The 24,822-nt window shown below is 45.1% G+C and overlaps 1 long non-coding RNA gene across 2 annotated transcripts in view; it reads left to right on the top strand.

The window, feature by feature from the left end:
- The first annotated feature begins 9,256 nt into the window (after window positions 1-9,256).
- Window positions 9,257-24,822, top strand: part of LOC129020270 (uncharacterized) — a 47,097-nt gene continuing 31,531 nt past the window's right edge. The window contains exons 1-3 of one of the 2 annotated variants that reach the window (XR_010125091.1): window positions 9,257-9,308; window positions 10,546-10,667; window positions 11,576-11,818. This is a non-coding gene — a long non-coding RNA (uncharacterized LOC129020270). Of the gene's footprint in view, window positions 9,309-10,545; window positions 10,668-11,575; window positions 11,819-14,126; window positions 14,268-24,822 lie in introns of both variants that reach the window. The other variant, XR_008495788.2, reaches the window with a different exon arrangement.

Here is a 24,822-nt window from a genome sequence, read left to right as displayed (position 1 = left end):
TCCTTTCTGTTTGTTAGTTTTCCTTCTGACAGTCAGGTTCCTCAGCTGCAGATCTGTTGGAGTTTGCTGGAGGCCCACTCTAGACCTTGTTTGCCTGGGTATCACCAGCGGAGGCTGCAGAACAGCAAATATTGCACAACATCAAATATTGCTGTCTGATCCTTCCTCTGGAAGCTTTGTCTCAGAGGGGCACCTGGCTGTATAAGGTGTCAGTTGGCCCCTACTGGGAGGTGTCTCCCAGTTAGGCTAGACCGGGGTCAGGGACCCACTTGGGAAGGCAGTCTGTCCATTCACAGAGCTCAAACACTGTGTTAGGAGAGCCACTGCTCTGTTCAGCACTGTCAGTCGGGGACGTTTAGTCTGCAGAAGTTTCTGCTGCCTTTTATTCAGCTATGCCCTGCCCCTACAGATGGAGTCTACAGAGGTAGGCATGCCTTGTTGAGCTGCAGTGGGCTCCTCCCATTTCGAGCTTCCAGGCCACTTTGTTTACCTACTGAAGCCTCAGAAATGGTGAACACCCCTCGCCCACCCAGTCTGCCACCTTGCAGTTCGATCTCAGACTGCTGTGGTAGCAGTGAGCAAGGCTCCGTGGGCATGGGACCCACTGAACCAGGCACAGGATATAATCTCCTGGTGTGCCATTTGCTAAGACCATTGGAAAAAAACAGTATTAAGGTGGGAGTGTCCCAATTTCCCCAGTACAGTCTGTCACGGTTTCCCTTGTCTAGGAAAGGGAAATCCCCTAACCCCTTGTGCTTTCCTGGTGAGGCAATGCCCCACCCTGCTTCAGCTAGCCCTCCATGGGCTGCATACACTGTCCAACCAGCCCAATGAGATGAACCAAGTAACTCAGTTGGAAATGCAGAAATCACGATCTTCTGTGTGGATCAGGCTGGGAGATGCAGACCGCAGCTGCTCCTATTCAGCCATCTTGGAATGGCAATCAATGTTTGCTTTTTACATTTGAAAAAACTGGTGTCAGACAAAAGCAATGGCAACTGAAGCCAAAATTAACAAATGGGATCTAATTAAACTAAAGCCTTCTGCACAGCAAAAGAAACTACCATCAGAGTGAACAGGCAACCTACACAATGGGAGAAAATTTTCGCAACCTACCCATCTGACAATGGGCTAATATACAGAATCTACAATGAACTCAAACAAATTTACAAGAAAAAAACAAACAATCCCATCAAAAAGTGGGTGAAGGACATTAACAGGCACTTCTCAAAAGAAGACATTTATGCAGCCAAAAAACACATGAAAAAATGCTCACCATCACTGGCCATCAGAGAAATGCAAATCAAAACCACAATGAGATACCATCTCACACCAGTTAGAATGGCAATCATTAAAAAGTCAGGAAACAACAGGTGCTGGAGAGGATGTGGAGAAACAGGAACACTTTTACACTGTTGGTGGGACTGTAAACTAGTTCAACCATTGTGGAAGTCAGTGTGGTGACTCCTCAGGGATCTAGAACTAGAAATACCATTTGACCCAGCCATCCCATTACTGGGTATATACCCAAAGGACTATAAATCATGCTGCTATAAAGACACATGCACACGTATGTTTATTGCGGCACTATTCACAATAGCAAAGACTTGGAACCAACTGAAATGTCCAACAATGATAGACTGGATGAAGAAAATGTGGCACCTATACACCATGGAATACCATGCAGCCATAAAAAATGATGAGTTCATGTCCTTTGTAGGGACATGGATGAAACTGGAAATCATCATTCTCAGTAAACTATCGCAAGAACAAAAAACCAAACACCGCATATTCTCACTCATAGGTGGGAATTGAACAATGAGAACACATGGACACAGGAAGGGGAACATCACACTCTGGGGACTTTTGTGGGGTGGGGGGAGGGGGGAGAGATAGCATTGGGAGATATACCTAATGCTAGATGATGAGTTAGTGGGTGCAGCCCACCAGCATGGCACATGTATACATATGTAACTAATCTGCACATTTTGCACATGTACCCTAAAACTTAAAGTATAATAATAAAAAAAGAAAAAAGAAAAAAAACTGGTATCGGGTACTTAGGTATTAATAATTGTTGTATCCTCTTGCTGATTGACGTCTTTATCATTAACTAGTGACGCTCCTTGTCTTTTGTTGTTACAGTCTGTGATTTTAGTCTATTTTATCTAATATGTGTATAGCTACTCTGGCACTTTTTTGGTTTCCAGCTTCATGAAATATCCTTTTCCATTTCCCTGTTTTCATTTCCCTTTCAGTGTCTCTATAGGTGAAGTAGATTTCTTTAAGGCACCATATAGTTGGGTCTTATTTCTTTATCCATTTGACCATTTAGAGAATTTAGAACACTGTCAGTGTTATTATTCATAAGTAAAAACTTAAGAGTGTGTGTAGTGGTGTACATCTGTATTTCCTGCACTTTGAGAGGCTGAGGCGAGCTGATCTCCTGGAGTCAGGAGTTCGACAGCGGCCTGGTCAACATGATGAAACCCTGTCTCTACTAAAAAATATAAAAATTGGCCAAGCATGGTGACACGTGCCTGTAATCCAATTTACTTTGGAGCCTGAGGCAGGAGAAGCTTGAATCTGGGAGGCAAAGGTTGCAGTGAGCTGAGATCGCACAGACAAGTCATCTCCAATCTCCTCATCAGAACCTCTGGCTCACAGCATTTGTGAGCACAAATCAATGATGGTTTTTTTTTTCCTACTAATTACGGATATTTTATTACACAGCAATAGCCTCCAGCAAAAGGATCCATCGAACATGATTCCTACAAGTTGACAGTTTTGCAATTATCACAGAACAACTAAGGTGGCTATACTTGATCCCCAATGTCCAATTTTTTATGAATAGAGAAATTTATCTTCCACCCCCGCCCACCAAGAAATGAAGTTTTTCTCTTATGCCCAGGCTGGAGTCAAGTGGCAGAATCTCAGCTCACTGCAACCTCTGCCCCCCAGCTTCAAGAAATTCACCTTTTGAACAAGGAGATATTAAAGATACACTATGTGTATGCTACTGGTGGTTACAGGAGACTTAGAGAAGAGAGAAACAGTCACTGGCCTCATGCAACTAATATTCTCGGAAGGAGAGAAAGGAAATCAAGAAAGAAACATGCTGTATTTCGGATAGCTCTAAGTCTTCCACAAGAAAAGAAAGCAGGTGAGGGACATAGGAAGTGTGTCAACCATAAGGTTCCCACTGATTCTATAAGATTGCTCAGGCATCTGAGCAATCACCTGAAGGGAGGAAGGGAGGAAGGGAGGAAAGCTGTGAGTGGTGGCTCATGCCTGTAATCCCAGCATTTTGGGAGGCCGAGGAGGGCAGATCGCCTGAGCTCAGGAGTTCAAGACCACCCAGAGCAACCTGGTGATACCCAATCTTTATTAAAAACAGAAAAAAATTACCCAGGTGTGGTGGCACGCACCTGTAGTCCCAGCTTCCATGCCCAGCTGATTTCTCTCTGTCTCTCTCTCTCTATATATATATATATTTGTTGTTGTTGTTGTTTTGTTTTGTTTTGTTTTTATAGAGATAGGGTCCCAATGTGTCACCCAGTCATCAAGCAATTCTCTTATACTGCTTTCCAAAAGCATGGGAATTACAGGTGTGAACTACCCGGCCGGTCCTGAAAAATGTGATGTTTGCATTTCTCTCCCTGGCTTGTTTTACCCAAAATAATGACCTCCAGTTCCTTCCAGGTTGCGGCAAAAGACATGATTTTCTACTGCTTTATGACTGAATAGTTTTCCTGTGTGTATATATACCACATTTTCTTTATTCATTCTTCTGTTGATTGACATGTAGGGTGATTCCATATCTTTGCTACTGTAAATAATGCTGCAGCATATATTTGTGTGCGTTTTGATCTATTCCTTTGAGTAGGTATCCAGTAGTGCAATTGAAGGACTGAGTAGTTGTTTTATTTTTTGTTCTTTCAGAAATCTCCATAGTGTTTGCCATAAAATCTGTGCTAATTTACATTCCCAACAACAATGCATAAGATTTCCCCTTTTCTCCACATTCTCACTAACATTTGTTATGTTTTTGTCTTTTTCATAATACCCATTCTGACGGGAGTAAGATATCTCATTGTGGTGGTTGTTGATATTTTTGAGACAGGGTCTCACTCTGTTGCCAGACTGGAGTGCAGTGGTGCAATCTTGGCTCGGTGCAACCTCCACCTCCCAGGTTCAAGCGATTCTCCTGCCTCAGCCTCCCGAGTAGCTGGGACTACAGGCACATGCCACCATGCCTGGCTCATTTTTTGTATTTTTAGTAAAGACAGGGTTTCACCATGTTGGCCAGGATGGCCACAGTCTCTTGAGCTCATGATACACCCGCCTCAGCCTCCCAAAGTGCTGGAATTACAGTCGTGAGGCAGTGCATCCGGCCTCATTGTGGTTTTAATGAGCATTTCTCTGATGAGTCATGGTGTGGAGCATTTTTTTGAAATACCTTTTTGCCATTTATATGTGCTCTTTTAAAAACTGACTCCTGTCCAGGTGCGGTTGTGCATGCTTGTAACCCCAGAACTTTGGGAGGCTGAAGCCAATGGATCACTTGAGGCAAAGAGGTAGAGATCAGCCTGGCCAACAAGACAAAACCCTGCCTTTACTAAAAATACAAAAAATCAGCCACGTGCTGTGGCTCGTGCCTGTGGTGCAATTTACTCAGGAGGCTAAGGCACAAGAATTGCTTGAACCTGGTAAGCACAGGTCGCAGTGAGCCAAGATCATGGCACTGCACTGCCGCATGGGTAATAGAGCAAGACCTGTCTCAAAAAAACAAATGAATAAATAAATAAGATAAAAAATAAAAAAGTCTCTTTATGTCCTTTGCCCAATTTTTAATGGGATTCTTTGGAATTTTCTGTTGTAGTTGAGATCTTTGTTTACTCTGAGTATTAGTTTTTTGTCAAAGGAAAAGTTTACAAATAATTTTTTCTATTCTGCAGTTGGTCCGCTCACTCTGTTGAGAGGATTATTTCTTTGGCTGTGCAGCAGCTTTTTGTTTCAGTAAAGCTTTTCAATTTATATAATTAAAATTTTCAGTTTGGTTTAAATTTGCATTGGTCTATTTTTGGTTTTGTTGCCTGCACTTTTGAAGTCATACTCTTGAACTGTTTACTAGACAATAACCAGAAGAGCTTTTTCTAGGTTTCTTCTCACATTTTTATTATTTCAGTACATATGTTTAAGTCTATAATTCATCTTCAATTGGTTTTTGTAAATATGGTGAGAAATAGGAGTCCAGTTTTATTCTTCTGCATATGACAATTCAATTTTCCCAGCACCAATCATTGAAAGGGTGTGCTTTCCTCAATGTATATTCTTATCAGCTTTGTCAAAGATCAGTTGGCTATAAATGTGTGGCTTTCTTTCTGGGCTCTCTAGTCTGTTACATTGATCTGTGTGTCTATTCATATACTACTACCATGCTGTAGTGGTGATGATGGCTTTGTAATATAATTTGAAGTCAAGAAATGTGATGCTCTCAGCTTTGTTTATTTGCTTCAGAAAGGCTGAGTCAACAACTGCAGAGATGAGGCTGCTCCTCCTCACAGGGTCTCCTTCCCAGAAAAAGATCATGGTTCCCACTGAACATGTAACCATGGCTGGAGCTCCTGAAATTCCCAAAGGGAGGCCCTACACAATGAGGGGGGATGAATCAAGGTCTGACTTAAGTAACGTGTCTGGCCACAATCAGGCACAGCAGCTGTGCTGCTTTGTGGTGGACCAGAAAACCTGGACTCCCTGGAGCCTGCAGGCTAGAGTGTCTGAGTCCATGGAAACACAGAGATGGAGGCCGCCCTCACCTCCCCGGAAAACTGTAGTCTCACGCAGTCTCCAGCCTATTGCCACTGGTTGGCTGGTATTCCAAGCCAGTGGGTCTTAACTTGAGAAGTTCTGTGGAAGTGGGGCCCACAGAATGAGGATGCTTGGCTCCCTGGATTCAGCCCCTTTTCTAAGGGAATGTACAGATGGAACTCCCGCCTTGCCCAGCTTTCCAAGTATATAAAACTCCGGAGTCTCTGTGTGTGTCTTAGCGGCTGCTCTGGCAACATTCGACATGGCTCTGTGTATCTGACCCAGGACCCTCATGGCATGAGCTAATGGGAGGATCTTCTGATCCATGCGTTGCAAAGATGCATGGGAGAAGCATGGTTTGTGGGTAGGGGTCGTGCACTCACTACTGCTTCTCTTGGCTATAGGTGAAGGTTTCTTTGGCTCTGTGCTTATACTGGATGCATCATCACCCACACCCTTTGTTTCTTCTCCTGGGTCAAGTCGTTTGCCTAATCAGTCCCAATGTAGGAACCTGGATATTTCAGTTCAAGGTGCTGAATTCACCGTGCTTTTCATTCAGGGGAAGGCAGGTGCTTCTCATTGGCCATCTTGGCCTGCCCCCTTCACGTCACTTTCTATAAAATGCACACCACTCCAGGAATATCCATTACTTAACTTCACCTGAAACAAACAGAAGGCTCATTACACTTATCATGGGCTCACTTACTTCACTTATAATGAAGGTGCCATGGAAATGCTAGTGGATGACGTGGTCCATTTTCTTAGGGATGAGATAGAAAAATGGTGTATGGCTTTTGAATTTAATTAAAATTTTTAGTTTGGTTTAAATTTGCATTGGTCTGTTTTTGGTTTTGTTGCCTGTACTTTTGAAGTCTTACTCATGAACTCCTTACTAGACAATGACCAGAAGAGTTTTCCTTAAGTTTCTTCTCATATTTTGACCATTTCAGTACATACACTTCAGTCTATAATTCACTTTAAATTGATTTTTGTAAACATGGCAAGAAATAGGAGTTAAGATTTATTCTTCTGCATATGACAATGCAATTGTCCCAGTACCAATTATTGAAAAGGGTGTGCTTTCCCTAGTGTATATTCTTGTCAGCTTTGTCAAAGTTCAGTTGCCTGTGAATGTGTGGCTTTCATTTTGGGTTCTCTTGTCTGGTACATCCATCTGTGTGTCCACATTTATACCTGTACCATGCTGTATTGGTGACTATGGCTGTGTAATATACTTTAAAGTTAGGAAATGTGATGCTCCCAGCTTTGTTCATTTGCTTCAGCTGAAAAGGCTGAGTCCAAAACTGCGAAGATGGCAGCTGCCCAACCCTGGAGGACCTCCAACCCAGAAAGAGATCAGGCTTCCCACCAACCCTATAAACCTGGCTGGAGTTCCTGAAATTCCAACAGGGAGGACCTTCCCAGTGAGGAGGGGTGAATCAAGGTCAAATTTAAAGAAACAATCTGGCCCCTATCAGGCACAGCAGCAATGCTGCCTTGTGGGGGACCCCTCCTGCTCCAGACCAACTGGACTCCCTGAAGCCTGAAGGCTAGATTGTCTGAGTCCACGGAAACAGAGATGGTGGCCGCCCCAACCACCCAGAACTCGGTAGTCTCAGGCACTTGGCTTGCTATTTTGCCACTGCTTGGCTGGTATTCCAAGCCCGTTGGACTTGAGAAGTGCTGTGATGGTGGGGACCACAGGATGAGGCTGTCTGGCTCCCTGTGATATGGCTGTGATTAGTGGAGGAACACCAGGGCTCATGTCTCACACAGAATTGGAGAAAATGACACAAACACACGTACAGTGACTTTAAGGCGTGTAGTTTAATAGGCAAGAATGAAGGAAGAGCTCCCCATACTGAGACGGATGGAGGGGGGCTCCAAAGCCGAAAGAGGAAACCCGGAGTGCTGTGGATACCAATGAGTTATATGAAGAAACTGGAGGGGGCGGCGTCTGATTTGCATAGGGTTCAGGGGATTGATTTGACCAGGCATGTCATTTATGTAGCCCACAGAAAAACTGGCCCTCCCACCCTAGCCTTTTAATATGCACGTGCCGGACACCCTGATTTCCTACACACATGGGGATATGTGGGGGTGGCCATATCTCCAGGCACAGGTGGGGGCAAGGGCCAGAAGAGGGCAGGAATCACCATGTTTGGGTGGACCCAGTTTCTAATGCCCAGCATCTGCAGGTCAAGGTTACCAGAGAACTCTAAAAGCCAGGGCTTTCCTGCTAGACAAGACTCATTTCTGGAGTTGCTTTAAAAAGAAACAAAACTTCCCAAGGACCCCTTTTCCTCCCTGTCTGCCCAAAATAATTTCTTAACAACTCGTATAACACCTGAATTCAGCCCCCTTCCTGGGGGAATGTACCAAGGGAACTCCCACCTTTCCTGGTTTCTCAAGGCTGGATTGTGTAAACTCCCGGGTCTCGGTCTGTGTCTGAGCGGCTGCTCTGCCAACACTCCACACAGCCCTGTGTACCAGGCCCAAGGCCCCTGTGACTCAGCTCATGGGAGGATCTCCTGATTTCTTGGTTGCAAAGATCCATGGGAGAAAAATGGTTTCTGGGGCGGGGTCACACACTCACTGCTTCCCTTGGCTGTGCAAGAATGTTCCTTTGGCTCTGTTCCGATATGGCGTGGTTCATCACCCACACTTGTTTTCTTTGTTCTCCCGGGTCAAGTTGTTTGCCTAGTCAGTCCCAATGTGAGAACCTGAATATTTCAGTTCACGTGCTTATCATGAAATTCACTGCAACTTTAACTCAGTGGAAGGCAGCCTCTTCTAATTGGCCATCTCGGCCCACCCCCTCCACGTCACCTCCCATAAAATGGCCGCACTCTCCAGGAATTACACCATTATATATCTTTACACGAAACCAACAGAACGCTCATTACACTTTTCATGGGCTCATTTACTTCACTTATAATGAACGTGGCCATGGAAATGCTAGTGGAGAAAGTGGTCGATTTTCTGATGGATGTGATTAAAAAATGGTTTGCCATCTAATTAATGACATGCCGCAAAACTAGTAATGAGACCCTTAATCGCTGGGTTGAAGTTTCTAATCAAGAAGATGCTCATCTATGTATTCAACAAAGCAGCTTCCCTTGCTTCTGAAATGCTTCCAAACAACATCTCATATTTCCTGAAGAAGATAATGCCTGGACAAGCAGCACAAGTCATTCAGGTTCACTTTCAGCTCATAAATCCAGCAGGATATTCACACAATTGTTGGGAAACCTCATCAGTTCATGGGTTGTGCATGTTTCCTTTAATTTCAGGAGGAAGGGAGTAATCTGGAAGAGTTTCCTGACGTACTCTGCTGCTGTGATTAAACAACCACCAGGAAATTTTGATGACACTGTTCTCCTGAGCTCCTCCCTTTCCTCAGGGAACAAAAGCATTGAAACTACAAAAATAAAGTGTTATTTAGCTGGAGTGAGGTCTCATGGCTGTTTATGCGGTGGCTCGCTGCTCAGTACAGGGTGAGTCTCTGGGTTGTGCGCTGAGGAGGGGAGGCTGTCAATCTAGAAAAAACTCATTGCATGGGACACCTCCATGGGGTCTGGGAGGCTGAGGATGAGGAGCCGGAATGGGTCTAGGGAAGGAGGAGGTTTCAGTGGGTGAAATTTGGGAAGTAAATCCTGGGGGTGGTTGAAAACTTCCTCCCTCAGAAGGAGAAGACTCAGGGAGGAATAAGGACAAACCATGGGTCCCTTGAGGGGCATTTACTAACTTAAGAGGACTCTATCGGGAAGCAGAGTGACAATAGCCTCCTTGAGGACTGAGGCCCCTGGATAGATGAGGCCCAGATCTAGATCCAGTCCATGAGAGATGAGACCTTCAAAGGACATAAGTTGGTTGGGACAGAGGAAAAGTGCAGCTCTGCAGCTGCAGAGGAAGCCCCGGCAGCGTGAAAGCGACCTTGGAGGGGCCCTGTGCGCTCTGAATGCTTCTGAGGTCCACCCCCTGTCCCCGCCTCTTTTTCTGGATTTTTCAGGCTCCATGGTCTCCGCCATCTTCTGAGCGCTCCACGCTGCCACCTTCAGTTTTCTCTTCTGGGTTCCAAGTACTCCAAAATCTTTCAGATCTGTGCCCCTACCCCTGTTTTTAGCAAGTGTTGGGACTCCAGGTCCCTGAAGGTTTCTGGCCTGAAATCCACCTCCCCAGCAGTGTGGATTCTGCTCTAGAGACTCCGCACTCGGCAAGGTTCCCAGGCCCCTGGGGGACAACCCAGTGGTCTGCGCACTTCAGGGCTCCATACTCTGCAAGATCTTTCAAGCCCTTGGGGTCCCCTCCTCAGTTTTCTTCACATGTCTTGGCTGTAATCACTCCATAAATGCCGGGATCTGATCCGCACCCCAGTGATTTTTTTGAGTTCCGTGAGTGATGCTATCTGAATATTCATCCTGAGAGTGATGGGATCTTTTGAATTTGTGGCAAGTTTTACAGTAGTGTGAGTGGCCTGAGATCGCAAAATTGGGGCTAGCATTGGATGTGAGGTTAGGCTGGTGGAAAAATTTGCCCAGAACCTGAGGAGTGTGGGCTCACTGTGGGTGGTTAGGATCAGCACAGAATTGCACGGATGTATAGCTTTGGGGTAAAGAATAACATGGTTCAGAAGTGCATGTATTAGACTGTTCACGCATTGCTATAAAGAATTACGTGAGACTGGGTAATTAATTTTAAAAACTCAGGTTTAATTGGCTTATGGTTCCACAGGCTGTACAAAAAGCATGATGCTGGCCATCAGCTCAACTTCTGGGGAGGCGTCAGAAAACTTAGAGTCATGGCAAAAAGCACAAGGGAATCAGGCTCATCCTCCATGGCCACAGCTGGAGCAAGTAAGTGGTAGGAGAGGTGCTGCACACTTTCGAACAACCAGATCTTTTTAGAACTCTATCACCAGACAGCACCTGGAGGATGGTGCTAAATTATTCATGAAATATCCACCACTATGATCCACTCAATTCTCACCGGCCCAACCGGGCCCACCTCCATCATTGGGGATTAGAATTTCACATGAGGTGTGAGTGGGGACACAGATCCAAATTCGATCAGTGGGCACCTTGGACTGGGTCTACTATAGAAGAAGAGCCAGGAGCTGACTATCATCCTTAAGACTGCCCATGACGGCCAGGCAGGGTGGCTCATGCCTGTCACTTTGGGAATCCAAGGTGGGTGGATCCTGTGAGGTCAGGAGTTTGAGACTAGCCTCGCCAACATGGTGAAACCCTGTCTCTATTAAAACACAAAAAATTAAATGGGTGTTGTGCCAGTCACCTGTAATCACAACTACTCCAGAGGCTGAGGCAGGAGAATTGCTTGAACATGGGGGGCGGAGGTGGCGGTGAGCCCCAATCACACTACTACACTCCAGCATGGGCAACAATACCAAAACATCGTCTCAAAAAAAAAAAAAAAAAGAGTGCCCATGACCACTGCACCAGTGAGAGGGACACCAGCATCGCTGAGATGCAAGTGCTGGACATTCTCCATAGGTCAGAGCTTAAAGTAGGCCACACTGTTACAGAGATGGGCTCCATTCATAGCAACAAAGTGGTGAGACGATGTGGGAATGGCAGAGGCCAGCACTTTGCCATCAATGCAAGGTGGGCATAAGGAGCTGGCACCAGTGCCAGAGTGCATCAGGGGAGGACGGCTTTGCAATATCTAGCACTTACCTCTTAGAGTATGTTTCATCAGAGACAACAGATATAAATGGCAGACAACTGAGTCCCTTCATTAACAGGAAATAGAAATCATCAAGACGAACAGAAAGCAGATGTCAACAGCCCTCATATAAAGTCATCATTCTTCATCCAATTAAAACCTGAGACAGTTCTCCCACAAGAAGGTCTAATTCAAAAAGAGACTGGGTTCTCATGAGGCAGATTCATGCAAAACCAAGGGAAGTATACAACTTTGGGATTCTCCAGCTTCCCTTGGAAAAGACCTACAATCATTTGCTTAGGTAACTGAGCACTGAACGAAGGTGAGTATTGTTATCTTTCAGAAGCTGTTGGCTGTGAAGGTCTTGTTGGCATAAAACCCATGGTTTGGAAACATCACCATGACCCCTGTTAGAGTAATGGCCTAAGAGCGAGGGTCAGGAAATTCATGTATTCCTTGCCAACTTCTGCCTCTGAGTGAGTGCACTCTCTTCATGAACCTCTCTCCTCTATGGTTATGTTCCCAGCATCTCATGTATAATCAGGAGTCATAGACTTAGAAATGGGAAAAATACAGTGTTTCCATGGCCTGTGAGCTGTGACCTATAATTTAGGAAAAAAACAATTGCAAACGGGAAGCCTAAGTCGATCAATGTTCACCCAAGACAATATAATCAATAAAAACATATCAAATCCCAAGGCAAATTATTTCCTGTATATAGATGGCAGAGATGAGCATCACCATCAAAAACTCAAGGACCAGTAGTGTTGGTTCGCTCATCTCTTTCATGGAATTCACCAGTCTGGTATCTTCAAAATCCAGAAGGATGATGGCAGATGGCAGGAAACTAATGCAAACACCATCAGTTGTACCTCCACTGTAGCAGCAGTAATGGATGTTATCTCTTCATTGTAATATCCAGGGAGGGAGAAGATGACATTATTCCCAATATTCTAAACACCCTGTGTGTACAGGCTCTGTGATTTTTTTTTAATATCTGTGGGGGAGAGAATTATATTACTCCTAATATCTCAGGGGTCGTGCCCCCTCTGTGATAATGTTCCTAATACCCAGGATGGGAGAGGATGATATTACTCTTAACATCACAGGGGGTGTACACCCCACTGTAATATTGTTTATAATATCTGGGGGGGGAGAGAATGATATTACTCCCAATATCGCCAAGAGTGTACACCAACCTGTGATATTATTTGTAATATCCATAAGGGGAAGAATAATATTACTCCCAATGTCACAGGAAGTGTACACCCTTCTGTGATATTGTTCAAATGATCCAGTTAGGGAGAGGATGATATTACTCTCAATATCTTAAACACCCTGTGTGTAAACCCTCTGTGATATTCCTCATAATATCCAGAGGGAGAGAGGATGATATTACTCCCAATATTGCATGAGGTCTACACACCACCTGTGATATTGTTCCTAATATCCAGGATGGGAGAGGATGATATTACTCCCAATGTCACAGGCGATGTACACCTTCCCTGTAATATTGTTCATAATATCTAGAAAAGGAGAGGATAATATTACCTTCAACATCACAGGAGGTGTACACCTTCCTTGTTATATTGTTGCTAATATCCAGGGAAAAAGAAGATGAGATTACCACCACTATTGCAGAAGGTGTACACCCCCACCCCTTGATATTGTTCCTAATATCCAGAAAAGGAGAGGAGATATTACTCCAAATATTGCAAGGGGTGTACCTTCCCCCTGTAATATTGTTCCTAATATTCAGGAAGAAAGAGAATGATATTACCCTTAATATTGAAGGGAGTGTGCCCCCCTGTGATATTGTTTCTAATATCCAAGAAACAGAAGGATGATATTACTCCCAATATCGCAGGGGCTGCACAGCCTCCTCCCATGATATTGTTCCCAACATCTGGGGGGGTGAAATAGTATTATTCCCAATATCACAATGGGTGTACACATCTCTCATGATATTGTTCCTAATACCCATGGGGGAAAGGATGATATTACTCTTAATATCTCAGGGGGATGTACACCCTCCCTGTGATATTGTTCCTAATATCTGGCGTGGGAGAGGATGATATTACCCCCAAAATTGCAAAGGGTGTACACCCCTCTTGTGATATTGTTCCTAATATCCAGGGTGGAGAGGATAATATTACTCCCAATATCCAGGAAAGGAAATGATGATATTACTGTGAATATTCCACGGGGTGTCCTCCCCTCTGTGATATTGTTCCTAATATCCAGGTTGGGGAGATGATGATATTTCTCCAAATATCGCAAGCGGTGTACACCAACCCTGTGATATTGTTCCTAATATCCATGGGGGGATAGGATGATATTACTCTCAATATCACAGGGGGTGTACACCACCTTTGTGATATTGTTCCTAATATCCATGAAGAAAGAGGATGATATTACTCTCAATATCGCAGGGGATGTACACTCCCTCTTTGATATTGTTAGTAATATCTAGGAGAAGAAAGTATGATATTACTCCCAATATCGCAGGGGATGTACACTCTTCCTGTGATATTGTTCCTAATATTTAAGGGGAAGAGGATGATATTACTCCCAATATCGAATGGTGTGTACACCCCCCCTGTGATTTTTTTTTTTTTTTTTTTTTTTAGATGGAGTCTTGCTCTGTCGCCCAGGCTGGAGTGCAATGGGGCAATCTCGGCTCACTGCAACATTTGCCTCCCAGGTTCGCACGATTCTCCTGTCTCAGCCTTCGGAGTAGCTGGGATTACAGGCGCCTGTCACCATACCCGGTTAATTTTTGTATTTTTAGTAGAGACGGGGTTTCACCATGTTGGTCAGGCTGATCCTGAATTGCTGACCTCAAATAATCCGCACGCCTCGGCCTCCCAAAGTCCTGGAATTACAGGCATAGCTTTCCTTGTGATATTCTTCCTAATATTCAGGAAGAAAGAGGATGATATTACTCCCGATATCGCAGAGGGTGTACACTCCTTCTGTGACATGGTTCCTAATATTCAGAGGAGGAGAGGATGATATTACTTTCCATATCACAGAAGGTGTACACCTCCCTCGTGATGTTTTTCTTAATATCCAGTTTGGGAGAGGTTATTAGTCTCGAAATCACAGAAGGTGTAATCCCCCGTTTGATATTGTTCCTAATATTCAGGGGTGGGAAGAGAAAGATATTACTCCTAATATCGCAGGGCATGAACACCCCCACTGTGATAGCATTCCTAATATCCAGAAGGGGAGGCAATGATATTTCTCCTAATATCACAAAGGGTGTGCACCCCTTCTGTGATATCGTAAATATTCTGTGTGTACACCCCCCTGTGTTATGGTTTGTAATATCCGGGGGGGAGATGGTGATATTTCTCCCCATACTGTAGGGGATGTACACCCTTCTGTGATATGGTTCGTTATGTCCAGGGAAGAAAAAGGTAATATTGCTCCCCATATTGTGGAGAGTGTACACCCCCATGTAATATGGTTCGTAATATCCAGGAGTGGAGAGGGCGATATTGCTCCTTATATCGAGGAAGGTGTACACCTTATTGTTATGTGATTTGAAATATCCAGGGGAGGAAAGGGTGATATTTCTCCCCATATCGCGGGGGGTGTAAACCCCCCGTGATATGATTGGTAATATCCAGGAAAGGAAAGGATGATATTGCTCCCCATATCCCACGGGACGTACACCTTCCTGTGATATGGTTCGTAATATCCAGGAGGAAAGAGGATAATATTGCTCTTCATAACGCTAGGGGTGTACAACCCCTGTGGTATGGTTCATAATAACAAGAAGTGTACACCCCTTTGTGATATGGTTTGTAATATCCAGGGGGTTAGAGGGTGATATTGCTCCCCATATCGCAGGGGGGGGGTTACACTCCCCTGGATTGGTTCATAATATTCATTGGGGGAGAAATTTACATTTATCCCCATATCGGGGGTGGTGTACACCACCTGTGATATGGTTCGTAATATCCAGGGGAAGAAAGGGTGATATTGCTCCTCGTATCGTGGAAGGATCACACTCCCCTGTGATATGGTTCATAATATCCAGATGGGAAGAGGGTGATATTGTTTTTTGTAAAGCGAAGCGTGTACAGCCCCCTGTGATATGGTTCATAATATGCAAAAAGGGAGAGGGTGATATTGCTCCCCATATCACGGGGGGTGTACTCCCTTCTTTGATATGGTTCGTAATATCCAGGGGTGTAGATGGTGATATAGCTTGCCCTATTTGGGAGGGTGTTCACCCCCCTGTGATATTGTTCGTAATGTCCAGGGAAAGAGAGGATGATATTACTCTCAATATCGCAGAAGGTTTACACCACTCTGATATTGTTCATAATATCCAGGGAAGGAGAAGACGATATTACTCCCAATATGGCAGGGGGTGTAGAACTCCCATGATATTGTTTGTAATATCCAGGAAAGGAGAGGATATTACTCTCAATATCGTAGAAGATTTACACCCCTATGTGATATTGTTCACAATATCTGGGGAAAAAGAGGATATTACTCCCTATATCACAAAGGGTGTACACCCCTTTGTGATATTTTTCGTAATATCCAGGGGAGAGAGGATAATATTACTCTCAATATCACAAGGGGTGAAAACCTCCTGTGTCATTGTTCGTAATATTTAGGGAAGGAGAGGGTGATATTACTCCAAATATCACAGTGGGTGTACACCCCCCTATGATATTGTTCCTAATATCCAGAAGGGGAGATATGATATAATTGCCAATATCGCAGAAGGTGTACACCTTCCTCTGACATTGTTTGTAACATCCAGATGGGGAAATGATGATATTACTCCTAATATCACAGGGGATGTACACCCCCTTGTTTTATTGTTTGTAATATTCAGGGGAAGAGATGATTATATTACTCCCAATATCGCAGGGTGTGTACACCACTCTGTGATATTGTTCATAATATCCAGGGGAGGAGAGGGAGTGTACACTCCTTATGATATTGTTCGTAATATCGAGAGGTAGAGAGGATGATATTACTCCCAATATTGCAGGGGGTGTACACCTTTTTGTGATATTGTGGTGGTATTAAGAAGGGGAGAAGACGATATTACTAACAATGTCGCAAAAACTGTACACTCCCCGTGATATTGTTCATAATATCCAGAAGAAGAGAGGATGATATTATTCTGAATCTCGCAGAAGATATACACCACCCTGTGATATTGTTCATAATATCCTAGGGGAAAGAGGATGACATAACTTTCAATATCGAAGGGGGTGTACAATTCCCTGTGATATTGTTCACAATATTCAGAGGGAAAAAGGATAATATTACTTTCAATATCGCAGGCGGTGTACACATTCCTGTGATATTGTTTATAATATCCGGAATGAGAGAAAATGTTACTCCAAATATCACAGGAGGTGTACACTCCCCTGTGATATTGTTCGTAATATCCAGGGAGGGGAGAGGATACTATTACTCCCAATATCTCAGGGAGTGTACACCCCCCCCTTTGATATTGTTCCCAATAATTAGAAGTGGAGAAGATGATATTACTTCCAAAATCGCAGGGGTGTACACTCCCTCTGTAATATTGTTTCTAATATTCATGAGTGGAAAGAAAGATATTACTCCCAATATTGCAGGGGTTGTACACCACACTGTGATCTTGTTCACAATATTCGGGGGGAGAGAATGATATTACTCCCAATATCAAAGTAGGTGTACACCCCCCTGTGATATTGATCGTAATATCCAGAAGCAAAGACGATAACATTACTCCCGATATTGCAGGGGATGTACACTTTTGAATACTGTTCATAATATTAAGAGGGGGAGGGGATGATATCTCTCCCAATATCGCAAAGTGTGTACACCCCCTGTGACATTGTTCCAAATATCCAGAGGAAAAAAGGATGTTATTACTCTTAATATCTCAGAGAGTGTACACCCCCCTGTGATATTGTTTGTAACATCCAGAAGAAAGAGGCTGATATTACTCTTAATATCACAGGGGGTGTACACCCCCCCGGGATATTATTCGTAATATCCGGGGGGAAGTGGAATATTCAGAATGGGAGAGGATGATATTACTTGCAATATCATAGTGAGTGTACACCCCACTGTGATATTGTTCGTAATATCCGGGAAAGGAGAAAACGACATTCCTCCCAATATGGCAGGGGGTGTACGCCACCTATCATATTGTCCAAAATATCCAGAAGGGGAGAGGATATGTCTCCAAGTATCACAGGGGGTGTACACCCCACTGTAATATACTTCCTAATATCCAGGGGGTGAGAGGATAATGTTACTCCAAATATCCCAGGGCATGTACACCCCCCTTGTGATATTGTTCCTAAAATTCATGGGGAGAAAGAATATTACTCCCAATATCACAGGGGGTGTACATACACTCTGTGATATTGTTGCCAATATCCAGCAGGGGAGAGGATGATATTACTCCCAATATCACAGGGTGTGTACACCCCGCTGGGATATTGTTTCTAATATCAAGGGGGAAAAAGGATGATATTACTCCCAATGCCGCAGGGTGTGTATATCCCCTTTGTGACATTGTTCCTAATATCCAGGAGAGAAGAGGGTGATATTCCTTCCAAAACTTAAGGGGTTGTACACACCCCTTGAGATACTGTCTCTAATATCCAGAATGAAAAAGAATGATATTACTCCCAATATTGCAGGGGGGCACACCCCCTCTGCGATATTGTTTCTAATATCCAGGAGGGGAAAGAAAAATATTAATCCCAATATCACAGGTGGTGTACATTCCCACTGTAATATTGTTCCTAATATCCAGGAAGACAGAGGATGATACTATTTCCAGCAGCACAGGGCATGTACACCCCCTAGTGATATTGTTCCTAATATCCAGGAAAAGAGAGGATGATATTACTGTCAATATTGCAGGGCGTATACACTGGTTCTGTGATATTGTTTCTAATATCCGGGGGCGGAGAAAATGATATTACTCCCAATATTCCAGCGGGGGTACACCCGTTCTGTGATATTGCTCCTAATAGCCGGGGGAGAGAGGATGATATTATTGTCAGTATCACAGAGGATGTACAGATTCTCTGTGATATTGTTTCTAATATTCACAGGGGGAGAAGAGGATATTACTCCCGATATAGCAGGGGGTGTACACTCCCCCTGTGAAGTTGTTCCTAATATCCAGGGGTTGAGAGAATGATATTACTCCCAATATCGCAGGCGGTGTAAACCCCCTGTGTGATATTGTTCCTAACATCCAGAGGAAAAGATGATGATATTATTTTCAATATCACAGGGGGTGTACACCACCCTTGTGATATTGTTCCTAATATCCATGGAAGAAAACTATGATATTATTGTGAATATTACAGGGGGTGTACCCACTCCCTGTGATATTGTTTTTAATATACACGGTGGAAGAGGATGATATTACTCCCAATATCACACAAGGTGTACACCCCCCATGATATTGTTCTTAATATTTTGGTGGGGAGAAAATGATATTAGCCTCCATATCACAGGGGGTGTGTGCTCCTCAGGTGACATTGTTTTTAATATCAAGGGGGGGAGGAGATTATATTACTTTCAATATCGCAGGGGGTGTACACCCCCCCTGTGGTATTGTTCCTTATATCCAGGCGAGGGGAAAATAATATTACTCCCAATATCGCAGGGGGTGTACACACCCCCTGCGATATTGTTCCTAATATTCAGGGGGAAAGAAGATAATATTACTTTCAATATCACAGGGTTTGTACACCTTTCTTGTGATACAGTTTTTAATATTCAGGGGGAAAGAGCATGATATTACTCTCATTGTAGCAAGGGGTGTACACACCTCCTGTGATATTGTTCCTAATATCCAGAAGTGGTGAGGATGATATTACTCCCAATATCGCAGGGGGTGTACACCCCACCTATGATACTATTTCTAATATCCATGGGAAAAGAGTATGATATTACGCCCCATGTCGCAGAGGGTGTATATTTTTCCTGTGATATTGTTTCTAATATTCAGGCGGGGAAAAGATGATATTACTCTCAATATAGCAGAAATTGTACATCCCAGCTGTGATATTCTTCATAATAATCAGAGAAAAAGAGGATGATATTACTACCAATATTGCAGGGGGGTTACACTTCCCCTATGGTAGTGTTGCTAATATCCAGGAAGAAAGAGGATGATATTAATCCCATTATCCAGGAAGTGTACACCAACCCTGTCATGTTGTTCCTAATATCCAGCAGGGAAGAGGATGATATTACACCCCCCCCCGTGATATTCTTCTTAATATCCAGGAGGGAAGAGATTGATATTACTGGATATATAGCAGGGGGTGTTCACACCTTCTGTGATATTGTTCCTAATATCCAGAAAAGGAGAGGATGATATTACTCCCAATATCGCAGAACGTGTACACCTCCCTGTGATATTGATCCTAACATTCAGAAGGGGAGAGGATGATATTACTCAAAATACCGCAGGACATGTGCATTCCCTTGTGATATTGTTCCTAATACCCAGAAGGGAACAGGATAATATTACTTTCAATATCGCAGGGAGTGCACACTCCCCTTTGGTATGGTTCCTAATATCCAGAAGGAAAGAGGGTGCTATTACTTTCCATATTGCAAGGGGTGTACACCCCACTGTGGTATGGTTCATAATATCCAGGGAGGGAGAGGGTGCTATTACTCCCCACATTGCGGGGCATGTACACCCTGCTGTGGTACGGTTCCTAATATCCAGGGGGAGAGAGGATGCTATTACTCCCTATATCTCGGGGTGTGTACACCCCTGTGTGGTATGTTTTGTAATCTCCAGGAACGGAGAGGGTATTGTTACCCCTCATATGGCTGGAAATATACACTCCCCTGTGGTATGGTTCGTAATATCCAGGGAATTGAGGGTGATATTACTCCCCATATCGCGAGGGGAGTGCACGTCCCTGTGGTATGGTTCAAAATATCCAGGGTAAGAGAGGGTGCTATTATTCTCCATTTTTCAGGAGGTGTACACCCCCCTATGGTACGGTTCGTAATATCCAGGGTGAGGGGGTGCTATTGAAAGAAGAGAGAAAGAGACCCCTCATATTTTTCTATATTATTTTATACTCTACCTGTTTTAAGAAGAAATAAGGAAGCGAAACCCAAAGGCAGGCAGCCCGGCGCCAGGCACCAGACCCAAAACCAGACCTGAAACCAGGCCTGGGCCTGCCTGACCTTAGTCTGATAGTTAAAATTCAACCCACGACCTAGCAACTGATGTTATCCATAGATTCCAGACATCGAATGGAAGGACATTGTGAAATTTCTTGTTTTGTTCTGTTTCACTCTAATTACCGGTGCATGCAGCCCCTGTCACATACCCACTAGACTGCTCAATCAATCAAGGCCCTTTCATGTAAAATCTTTAGTGTTGTGAGCCCTTAAAAAGGACAGAAATTGTGCACTCAACAAGCTCGGATTTTGAGACGCTAGTCTGCCGATGTTTCCAGCTGATTAAAAGCCACTTCCTTCACTACCTCGGTGTCTGTGGGGTTTTGTCCGCGGCTCCTCCTGCTACACTATGACTCCCCATATAGAGGGGGGTGTACACCCCCCTGTGATTCGTAATATCCAGCAGGGGAGAAGGTGCTATTACTCCCCATATTGCGGGGAGTGTACACCCCATTGTAGTATGGATTGTAAAATCAAGGAGGGAGAGAAGGTGTAATTATCCCCATATCGCAGGGGGTGTACACCCCTTTGTGGTATAGTTTGTAATATCCACGACGGGAGAGAATGCTATTACCCCTCATATTGCGGAGGGTGTACACCGCCTTGTAGTATGGTTCGTAATATCCAGAAGGGGAGAGGTTGCCATTACTCCCCATATCACGGGAAGTGTACACCCCCGTATGATATGGTTCATAATATCCAGGGGGATAGAGAATGAAATTACTCACAATATCGCAGAAGGTGCACACCCTTTTGTGATATTGTCCATAATATCCAGGAGGGGAGAGGATGATATTACTTCCAATATCGCAGGGGGTGTATAGCCACATATGATATTGTTTGTCATATCAAGGTGGGGAGAGGATGCTATTCCTTACAATATCACAAGGGGTGTAGCTTCTTGTGATATTGTTTGTAATATCCAGAAAGGGAGAGGATAATTTTTTTTTAATTTAACAGTAAAGTTTAGGCCGGGCGTGGTGGCTCATGCCTGTAATCCCAACACTTTGGGAGGCCGAGGCGGGTGGATCACGAGGTCAGGAGATCGAGACCACCCTGGCTAACACGGTGAAACCCCCGTCTCTACTAAAAATACAAAAAATTAGCTGGGCGTGGTGGCGGGCACCTGTAGTCCCAGCTACTCGGGAGGCTGAGGCAGGAGAATGGCATGAACCCGGGAGGTGGAGCTTGCAATGAGCCGAGATCGCGCCACTGCACTACAGCCTGGGCGACAGAGCGAGGTTCCGTCTCAAAAATAAATAAATAAATAAAAATTTTTAAAAAGTAAACTTTAACGTCAAAAATGCAAACTCGGGAAGGGCAGAAAGATCAAACACAAAGCTGCCACTTCACAATTGGAGGGTTGCACAGTGGCCGGGCAGAGGCGCTCCTCACTTCCCAGACGGTGGGGTGCCTGGGCAGAGGTGCTCCTCACTTCCCAGAAGGCAGGGCGGCCGGGCAGAGGCACTCCGCACTTCTCAGACGGAGTCGTGCTGGGCAGAGGCTCTCCTCACTTCCCAGAAGGTGCAAGGGCCAGACAGAGGCGCTCCTGACTTCCCAGGGTGCAGCGGCCGGGCAGCCGAGTCCCTCACTTCCACGACTAAGGGGCAGGCGGTCAGAGGCGCTCCTCACTTCCCAGATGGTGGGGTGGCCAGGCAGAGGCACTCCTCATTTCCCAGTGGGGCAGAGGCAAAGGCGCTCCTCATTTCTCAGCCACCAGGCCGCCAAGCCGCCAGGCCGAGGCGCTCCTCACTTCCCAGACGGTGAGTGGGCTGGACAGAGGCGCTCCTCACTTCCCAGGCAAGGCAGTGGGGGCAGAGGAGCTCCTCACTTCCTAGAGGGCGGGGCGGTCAGGCAGAGGCCTTCTCACTTCCAGATGGTGCAGGGGCCGGACAGAGGTTCTCCTCACTGCCCAGAGAGAGTGGCGGCCCGGCAGAGGCACTTCTCACTTCCCAGACTAAGGGGCGGCCAGCCAGAGATGCTCCTCACTGCCCAGACGGTTCCGGGGCTGGGCAGAGGTGCTCCTCACTTCCCAGATGGTGCAGGGGCCGGGCAGAGGTGATCTTCACTGCCCAGAGGGCGGGGTGCCCGGGCAGAGGTGCTCCTCACTTCCCAGACGGAGCGGCGGCCGGGCAGAGGCGCTTCTCACTTCCCAGAACAAGGGGCGGCCAGGCAGAGGTGCTCCTCACTGCCCAGACTGTTCGGGGCCGGGCAGAGGGGCTCCTCACTTCCCAAAGGGAGCTGCGGCAAGCCAGAGGCTCTCCGCACTTCCCAGATGGTGAGGCAGCCAGGCAGAGGCGATCCTCACTTCCCAGAGAGTAGGGCGGCCCGGCAGAGGCGCTCCTCACTTCCCACACTGTGGGGCGGCAGGCTAGAGGCGCTCCTCACTTCCCAGACGGTGTGGCCCCCGAGCTGAGGAGCCCCTCACTTCCCTGAAAGTGGGGCGGAGGGGCAGAGGTGCTCCTCACTTCCCAGACAGTTGGACTCTGGGCAGAGACACTCCTCACTTCCCAGATGGTGGGGCGGCGGGGCAGAGGCGCTCCTCACTTCCGAGCCCCCCGTGATATTTTTCATAATATCCAGGTGGAAAAAGGATGATGTAACTGCCAATATTGCAGGTGGCGTACACCTCCCTGTGATATTGTTCGTTAATACCCAGGGGTGGAGAGGATGATATTACTCAAAATAACGTAAACATCCTGTGTGTACACCTCCCTGTGGTATTGTTTATAATATCCAGGGGGGTAGAGAATGACATTACTCCCAATATCGCAGAGTGTACACACCCCTGTGATACTGTTCATAATATCCAGGTGGGAAAGAATGAACTACTTCCAATATCGCAGGACATGTACACCCCCCTGTGATAATATTACTCCCCGTATCGCAGGGGTTTTTATATGGTTCGTAATATTCAAGATGAGAGAGGGTGATATTACTCTCCATATCACCGGACGTGTACTCCACCTTCTGATATGGTTCGTAATATCCGGGGAAGGAGAGGGTAATATTACTCCCCATATCGCGGGAGGTGTACACCTCTCTGTGATATGGTTTGTGATATCCAAACGGGAAGAGAATGATATTATCTTCAATATCTCGGGGGGGTATACTCCCCAGTGATACTGTTCATAATATCCAGAGGGGGAGGGGATGATACTACTCCCAATATTGCCGGCAGTGTACAACCCCCTGTGATATTCTTTATAATATCGAGGGGGATGATGATATTACTCCCAATATGGTAAACAACCTGTGTGTACACCCGCTGTGATATTGTTCACAATATCCAAGGGGGAAAGGATATTACTCCTCATATCGCAGGGGGTGTATACCCCTCTATGACATTGTTCCCAATATTCAAGGAAGCAGAAGATGATACTACTTCTCACATCACAGGGGGTGTATACCCCCCTGTGATAATTTTTGTAATATCCAGGGGGGAGAAAATGATATTACTCCCCATGTTGCAGAGGGTGCACACCCCCCTGTGATATTGTCCGTAATATCCAGGTGAAAAGAGGATGATATTACTCCCAATATCGCAGGGGGGTGTACACCCTTCTGTGATATTGTTCGTAATATCCAAAGGTGGAGAGGATGACACTACTCCCCATATCACAGTGGGTGTACACCCCCCATGATATTGTTCATAATATCCAATGTAGGAGAGGATGATATTACTTCCCATATCGCGAGGAGTGTACATCCCCCTGTTATATTGTTTGCAATATTCAGGAAGAAAGAGGATAATACTACTCCCCATATTGCATGGGGTGTACATTCCCCTGTGATATGATTCGTAATATCTAAGGGGAGAGGATTATATTACCTCTCATATCACATGGGGTGTACACACACACTGTGATATTGTTTGTAATATCCAAGGGAGGAGAGGAATATATTAATCGCGATATCACAGGGGGTGTGCACCCTGCTGTGATATTGTTCGTAATATTAAGGGGGAAGAGGATAATATTACTCCCAATATAATTAACACCCTGTGTGTACACCCTCTTGTAATATTGCTCATAATATCCAGTGGGGGACACGATGGTATTACTTTCAATATCGCAGAGGATGTACATCCTTTTGTAGCAATGTTCGTAATATCCAAGG

The sequence above is a fragment of the Pongo pygmaeus genome, chromosome 20, assembly GCF_028885625.2.
Source record: "Pongo pygmaeus isolate AG05252 chromosome 20, NHGRI_mPonPyg2-v2.0_pri, whole genome shotgun sequence".
Classification (NCBI taxonomy): domain Eukaryota; kingdom Metazoa; phylum Chordata; class Mammalia; order Primates; family Hominidae; genus Pongo; species Pongo pygmaeus.
Note: the sequence above shows the minus strand (reverse complement) of the source record. Positions and strands in the feature narration are given on the sequence as shown.